This window comes from Salvia splendens, unplaced genomic scaffold, assembly GCF_004379255.2.
Source record: "Salvia splendens isolate huo1 unplaced genomic scaffold, SspV2 ctg623, whole genome shotgun sequence".
Lineage (NCBI taxonomy): Eukaryota > Viridiplantae > Streptophyta > Magnoliopsida > Lamiales > Lamiaceae > Salvia > Salvia splendens.
Genome location: NW_024599286.1, coordinates 21,725 through 30,324, shown reverse-complemented (window position 1 = coordinate 30,324; position 8,600 = coordinate 21,725). Strand labels below are relative to the sequence as shown.

At 34.5% G+C, this 8,600-nt stretch overlaps 1 pseudogene; it reads right to left on the bottom strand.

The window, feature by feature from the left end:
* Positions 1-1,482: 1,482 nt before the first annotated feature.
* Positions 1,483-4,102, bottom strand: LOC121790793 (annotated as a pseudogene).
* Positions 4,103-8,600: the final 4,498 nt, after the last annotated feature.

The following is an 8,600-nucleotide window of genomic DNA, read 5'->3' as shown; positions in this document are numbered from 1 at the left end:
ATTTTATAATAAAATGTGAATTAAATGAGATTAGTGGAATATAAGGCCATTACACCATTTATAGAATATTCTAGCTGAGACTCTTAATGTAAGACGAACTAAAATGGAAAATTGGCCGGACTCCTAAGGTGGGACAGATGTGGTACTATATTTGTGGGTGTATCTTTCAAAGATTTGAAGATGAATAGATTTCGTTTCAGTTGTCACATGGGATCTACTTGCAACACTTGCAAATTGTAAGAATAGTTAGGTAACCAATTTGGGTTCACTAGCGTAGAAATTAATGCTGCTGTATCACATGCTATATATAGTTGTCGAGAAAGCATATATGTGTATATGAATGATTAAAACTTTATTGGACCAGAAATTTCTGCTAACCATCTAAATGGAATTTGTCTCGGTTGGGAAGATAATCACATATATAAATAGGATTTGGTTTGATACGATGCATATCTACTTATAGAAAAATTTGTCAAGTCATATATTTTACTATATAATTTTTTAATGTAATTTACAATAAGAGAGCAACTCAACATATTGGTAAAGTAGAGAGCCTTTACTTTGCACATACTAGAAAACATATCCCTAAGGAAATAAATCATAAATGTGGTAAAAAACAATATCGAGTTTCATTTCAGGCTCCATATTTAATACTCCATCTGTCCCTCATTAATTAGCACCGGTTGATATGACACAAGTTTAAGAAATATAGTGGAAAATGAGTGAAAAACGTTAGTGAAATATGAGTCTTGCTTTTATATACTAGTTTTATAATAAAATGTGAGTGAAATAAGTTAGTGGAATGTGAGGTCCATCACCAAACGTAGTAAAAAGTAAGGGTATCAATCAATTAGGGACGAATAAAAAAGGAAATTGGTGCCAATTAATAGAGGACGGGGGAGTGCAACTGCAACAAACTCATATCTTAACTAGTTTTATGGAGTATAATTTTTGTCTAACGGTGGAATTCTGGTGGGTTGACCGACTCCATCGCTGGCTCATGGGGCAGGAAAATCATTAAATTTGGCTATAAAGTTTTAACATATCTCATGTGAATTTTAGTTCTTTCCACTTTTCATCTCTATCAATGATCATCTAACTATTTTTTGTCTTTCGATACCAATGACAATCTTCTTCATTATGTCTCACTTTTGATCAGTTGTCATTTCAAGATACCATATTGCTTTTGCATAAGCTTTACATAATAAATATTGATCACCTTGCAAGAAATGTTTTAACACTTAGTACATGTACATAAAATCAAGTGAAAAATAATTGAGCTTGATTGATCATGAAAGAAAGCTAGAAAACCTATAACTCCAATATATTAATTAATTGGACCCCGAATTAACACTTTGATGTCCTTAACACATCGATTTCAGCTCAAATTTATTTTTCAAACACAACAATTAATAGATACATCAACGTCAACAACACTAGTACTGGTATGAAATGAACTAACAAGAGAAAAATGACAGTGAATTAAACAAATTAATATCTCTTTAATATTTATTACATGTATTTGTCTGAATTCTAGACAAATTATATCAAGGCGTTTTCAATGCCACCAATAAAAAAAACTTGCACATCTCCACATCTACACCTCAACAAATTCCTCAAATCAACATTCATTTTGTTTCCCTAACCATTTCACAGAAATAATTTCGCACCATAAACTAAAAATGAATTTGTAAATTGAATTGGTGACAAACTAATTAATTGCAACAACCCTAGGCACCTCAACTGGAAAATCATGAATCTCATCCATCCATGGATTCTTCTCCTTCGCCGGATCAACGGTCCTCAGCGCCTTCCACACCGCGCTGTTGCACTTGAATCCCGACCCGAACGCAATCTGCCACGTCCTGTCCCCTTTCCGGATCCTCCCCTTCGCCTCCGTGTACGCCAGCTCGTACCACAGCGAGCTGCTCGACGTGTTCCCGAACCTGTACAAGGTCATTCTAGAAGGTTCCATGTGCCATTGAGTTAAATCGAGATTCTTCTCGAGCTCATCCAGCACCGCCCGGCCGCCGGCGTGGATGCAGAAGTGCTCGAATGCTAGCTTGAAATCGGGGATGTAAGGCTTGATTTCCATTTTGAACACTTTTCTTGCAACAAGTGTGACTAGGAAGAGGAGTTGTTCGGACATGGGAGGACGAGTGGGCCCAGGGTGGTGATGTTGGTTTTCAGGGCTTCGCCGGCGACGGCCATGAGGTCCTTGGAGAGGGCGACGCCGACGTGCTTGGCGTCGTCCTCCTCCTGGAACACGCAGCCGTAGCTCTTGTCGTCCGCCCCCTTGTGGGTGCGGACGGTGTGGATGAGCTGGTACTTGGCGCGGGGCCGGTCCGCGGGGCGGTTGGAGAGGAGGATGGCCGCGCCGCCCATCCGGAAGATGCAGTTCGAGACGAGCATCGACCGGTTGTTGCCGAAGTACCAGTTCAGGGTGATGTTCTCCATGCTCACGACTAGCGCGTACGAGTTTGGGTTCACCTGTTGTCATAAACAGATGTATGGAATCAGTGACGGACGCAGGAAAAAAATTGTTTTGTTGGAAAAGGTTAAAATAAAATGGTTGGGATAAGTGTCTTCGATGTAACATGAAAGTTTGCTAATTAATTAATGAATATCGTATAGTTAGGTGGGAAAGTAGTACTAGCATGTATAAAGTTGTATAATGAGTAATAATGATATTTAATTAAGTCACCATCACGTGTAACTAGTTTTCTAACTTGACCCAAAATTTTGGGTTTGGGCTAGAAAAGGAATTGACATAACATACACAACTGAAAAAGCACAAGACTTGGTCCCAAACCTTGTTTTGACAAATAAGAAGAAAATGTTAATATCACAAATAGAGAGTAAATAAAAAAATTAGTTTACATAAACATGATTTTAAAAATATTAACATTTTCTACTACGTTTACTTGTCCCAAATAACCCTCACTAAAAAGCTAAATGTAGGCATGTGGACTCATTAATTAGAATTAAAACCAAAATTAAAATTAATTTGGCGTGCCTAATTTCATCACTACTATAAACAAACAAGTGTAATATGCTTATATATTTCGAATTATAACCCTAATTTATGAATAGAAAAGTAAAAAAGAGAAATAAACGAAAACCTGCAAAAGCTGCTTAGCAAGATCAATGGAGATCAAGCCGGCGCTGCAGCCCATCCCACCGAGATTATAGCTCAAAACATTCCCCCTCAGCTTGTACCGATTCACAACCATCGCCGACAGCGACGGCGTCGGGTTAAACAAGCTGCAATTCACCACCAGTATCCCTATGTCCTTCGCCTTCACCCCGGTCTTCGCCAGCAGCTCATCGATGGCGCCAAACATCACCATCTCGGCCTCCTTCCTGGCCTCTGCCATCGAGGGCTCGGCCGGGACCCTCATCAGCGCCTCGGGGAAGTAGGTCTTCTGCCCGAGCCCCGACCTCTCTAGAATCTTCTTCTGAAACCCTAGATTCTCCTCGGTGAACGTCTCCGCCTGCCTCGAACGCTCCATGAAGAGCTCCTTGCTGCACATCACGGCCTCGCCCGGCTTGTAGCAGGCGAAGTCGACGAGGTAGATCTTCCTCGGCCGCGTCATGAAGTAGAGCGTGCCGAGGAAGACCATGAGGGTGGAGCACGCCACCACCGAAACCAGGTTGAACCGGAGCTGGTCGTAGAGGAGGGCTAGGTCGGCCGCGGTGACGGTCGAGAGGTTGGCGGAGGTGATGGCGAGCAAGGGGAGGAGTAAGAGGTACATGGCGTGGGAGATCATGTAGTGGTACCCTAGTTTGACATATTTTAGCTTCACCGATTGGTGGAAGTTTGGGAGGTTGTAGCTTTTTCTCTCTCCTCCGTGTGTTGAGTCCACCGAGATCTTCGTCGCGGCGGCCTCCGCCTCCCGTCTCTCGTCGTTCCCCATTCTCGTAATTAGAGATTTCACGAAAGATCGATTAGGGTTTTTTGCGAAATTCAGTAGGTGTTATCTGATTGGATGAAAGCGGCAAAGAGAAAAGCGAAGGGAAATTTAAATTAGATAGGATGAAAGTGTTTAGGATTTGGGGAAGGACGAGTAAGAGGTTTTTGAATGTGGTTGGGGTAAGTAGGGGAAAGTGTGTGAGTATTTAAAGAGTTTTGATTGACTTATGACATATAGAAAATTAAAGGATAAATTGGCCAACCACTATTTTGTGTAGAATTAAATGGGGTCTTTTTTATTATCCAGTGAATAAAATTATAATATTCAGGTTTTGAAATTTCCGTGGTTTGTCTCATTTATTGCTCAATCTAACTCCTAACCATCACCTTCCAACTGGAATTTCATTATTTGTTGGGGATGACAACCCAACTAATTAGTAGTATAGATTAGGGCAATGATTTAATATGGAAATTAAAATTAAAGTTTTAACATTCTGTTCACTAACATGGATAGATAGGGAATTGTAGGGACTCCCTCACAAATTGGTGTTTGAAGGTATGATGAATCTTTCGTGTATAACATGGATTTAAATTTTCTTTTCATTTGGGGAAATTTATTTATGAGGAAGTTCATTTTGTTGGATGATCTATAATGAGACTATAAAATAGATTTATGTTTTATTTGAGCCGACATAAAGAGTTTTATTTTGACCCAACTTTGATGTCTTTCGTTCATATATTATGACATATTTTAATTTTACGAAATAAATAAATTTACTATTATAATTTTTATACAAGAATAAAAATATACGAGCCACAAATTTTATCCTATAAAAGAAATTGATGATCTGATGAAGTGGAGTACGCAGTTAAATACTTCACCTACCTTAGGCCAAGTTTGGTCAACAAAGTATGGAAGTGTGAGTGTATGAGTTGGTTTTTAGGTCAATTACAGAGTATTTCAAATGAATGGTTCACACAAAGAGTACACAACTCAAGGCAATCATACATATATAAAATATACGTATAAATATGTACGTGTTCGAATACGTGTACCAATAGTAAAAAAACTGGAAAAATCAGAAGTTTGTAAGTAAATGGATATGAACTGAATTAATTCACCTGTCACACTATCAACTTAATACACTAAAGTAACTTCAATGTCAATAATATAGTATATTATCATAATTTATTTGTAAATCATAAATTTGGTCAAATTTTTATTCATTTTGCAACTTAAAAATTTGTTGTAAAAACTATGAATTTAATTTTTTCAATTTACCTACGGAGTATAATTTATGCGAAATTATACCTGATGTGGACTTAGCAAATAACTCAACCATGTCATTAATATGAAATACGTGTGTGCTAAATCAATAGCATATAACAAATAGAAAATCAGAATATCTCATTATAAGAAAATTGAGAAAAATATAAAATTCATGGTTTTTACAGTTGATTTTTAAAGTTGTAGAATGAACCGGAATTTGACCAAAACTCATGGGTTTTTTTCCCGTAATTTTCCCTATAAACAATGGTAATTGCATGCAAATTCCTAAACTTTCACCAAATTCCGATTTTGCATATCAACTTTAAATTCTACTTGTAAATTGTTGAATTTTTGGTTTGTTTGAATTTAAAACTAATCAAGATTTCGATGCTATCATAACTTGGTAACTTAATTGCTGCCACTATCGGATGTCAACCAAAACGACATCACATTGTACACAACGAAACAATGTAGTACTATACATATTTAAATAATTTCATTTGTTGAATTATAGTGTATATTATGAAAGAATGAGATATAAGAGAGAAAATGAGAAACGAGAAACAAGATGAATGAGTTCAGCAAATGAAGTTATTTAATTTAGCATATTACGACGTCGTTTTATTATGATTGATATCCAATACTACCATGTACGGAAGTTATCAAGTCATTTTAGTGATACAATCTTGATTAATTGTAAAATCAAAACAAATGAATAGTTCAATAATTTACAAGCAATTAATTTAAAGATGATAAGCAAATCCAAAATTTTATGATAGTTACAAAACTTATTGGCAAATACCCCTATAAGATATCGTGCCAAGAGAGTTTTTACCTTATAGATATGAGTTGCTGAAGAAATGGACCATACGGTTAGAACTATTTATGAATATCGTGTAAGAGAGTTAAAACCTTAATTATTTAGACCGACATGACATGCATGTTGTAGAAGAAACATGGATGCTGTAGGGACACTCAGTTTCTTGTAAGTTTTAAGTTTTCCACAATAATAATATTTCTGAGTGTTATTGGAATTGTGTGATATCTAATCAAGACATTTATATGATGCATGCTGATGTGAATGTGGTTTGAGGCTTCGAAGCATAAAATGAAATCTGGTCATGCTTTGGTTATGTTAAACGGTGTGAGTTTCAATTAGTTAAAATTTATTTTCGGTTTTATGCATTGAAGTATGTTAAATTAATACTTCAGTCAATCTAAAAAATTGCTTAAAATCTCAAAGCAACACGCAAGTACGTGTATACAAAGTTATGATTTCTTATTGGTTTAAAAGATAAAAAATTTCGGGTAAATTCTAGTATTTTTCATTAAATTTAAAATTGGTCTTAAAATTTACAAACTTCAATTTTACACGGCAGATCATTTTTCAACCCGACAAGAGACATAATTTTATCATATTAGGCACATATTATTCAACGTCGAATTAAGAATTAAGACATCGAAACAACGTCGTTTCATTTATAATTCATACTAAGCTACATAGACTTCACATAGTATGAAAGGCTAGTGAAAATTTTCTACTTGGGTCGGATTGAAAAAATTGAACATTTTCAAAAGTTTGTAATTTTTAAAATTACTTTCAAAATTTGGACGAAGTACCATAATTTGTCAAAAATTTATGATTTTTAAGCCTAATATCCTTTTTTATGCAATAAAGTATGTAAATTGATGTACTAAAAACCTAATAAATCTAAAAGATATGAGTACTTAAAAGCTAAAAGGTAAAGGCAACTACTAATTATTCAAGAGATTAGGATTTTTGCTTTTGCATTGAAGTATGTAAACTAATTAAGGAGTAGTACTTGAAAACTCAACGATTAATCTAAAATATTAGTACTGCTTAAAAAATCAAAGTAACAAGAAACAACTAATTGTACAAAAATTAGAGTTTAGGATAGGGCGAAAAACTTTTCAACTAATTAGGTTGGTAAGAGCAGAAAATTATTGTAGTAGTAGGAGTAATTATTTTGGTTGGAAAATGTAATCGAGTATATAATGCCTATTTTCCAATTTACATAAAACGATGATCACGTTCTCTGAGATTAAATGTATGAAAGGTTGGTTGTATAGTTGTATTGTACTCCATTATCTCAACACATAATGAAAAATGTTACAAACAGCTGGAAAATTGAAACTGAAAACTTATGTTTTTCGATTTTTTTAAGCCAATTACGCTTATGCCCGAAAGCCCTCAATTCGTACTAGTACTATTGTACTAATAAAGATGATAATATTAGGGTCCAAGATTTTCCTTAGCAAGATTCAAAATTAAACTCAATTTATACAAATTTAATAAAATCTTTATAGTATTAATCTTCAAACAAAAAATAGTGACTCATAAATGAATTAGCCATAGAAATTTAGGTAAACAAATTCTTAATAATATTTAACTAATTTAATAATATATACTCCCTGTGTCACATAAATAATGAAACGTTCCCCTTTTGGGTATTAAAAATGTCACGTTTCCTAAAATTGAAATAACATTATCTCCTTTTTCCCATGTCTTACTTTACTCCCTTTTAACTAAAGCACAAAACAACATTACATAAAATTTCGTGTCGAAAAGCAAACATTTCATATTTGATCATAATTCTAATGTGTTGAGTACAAGAATTTAGGTAGTGGTGTTTAATGAATTAAATTATTAATAGTAAAGTAAGAGATAGAGTAAAGTAAGAAAGAGAAATATAGAAAAAAGGTAAGAGAGATGATCAAGTAAGAAAGAGAAAGAGAGAATAAAGTAAGAGATATGATAAAGTAGGAGAGAAGAGTGAGTTGATTGTTGTGAAAAAAAAGGAAACGTCTCACTTAGATTGAAACGTACCAAAAAGGAATACGTCTCACTTAGGATGGGACGGGGTGAGTAGTTTTATAGTAAAATCTATCAACCTTAAACTGAACTTATAATTAAGTAACTGCACTTAAACGTAAATTTGTATCAGTATTTCACTGTTCTTTATTCATCTAAAGTTGTTGGATTCATTAATTAATCTTTTTTTGATTCATTAATTAATCTACTATAGTTGCATTTGTTTGAAAGGAGGTGTTCATAACAAAGTCAACTTTTAAACACAAGGCTTAAAAAACAAAAACAAATACACTTTGTCATACAACTGTCAAATTTGATATCTCTCTATTTATTACAAAAACAGGCGTTGGGTTTGTATTCACCTAAAATGATGTACCTATCCATTTGTTTTCTTCATCTTTCTTAAACACTATCAAAGTTTAAATAATATTGTTAGATAAATGTATGCATTTAAATAATATATTACTCCCTCCGATCCATAGTAAATGTCACACTTGGAAGATGACACGAGATTTTAGGAGATGTTATTTTGTGTGTTAAGTGGTGAGAGAAAATATAATTTTATAATTGATGTGAGAATGAAA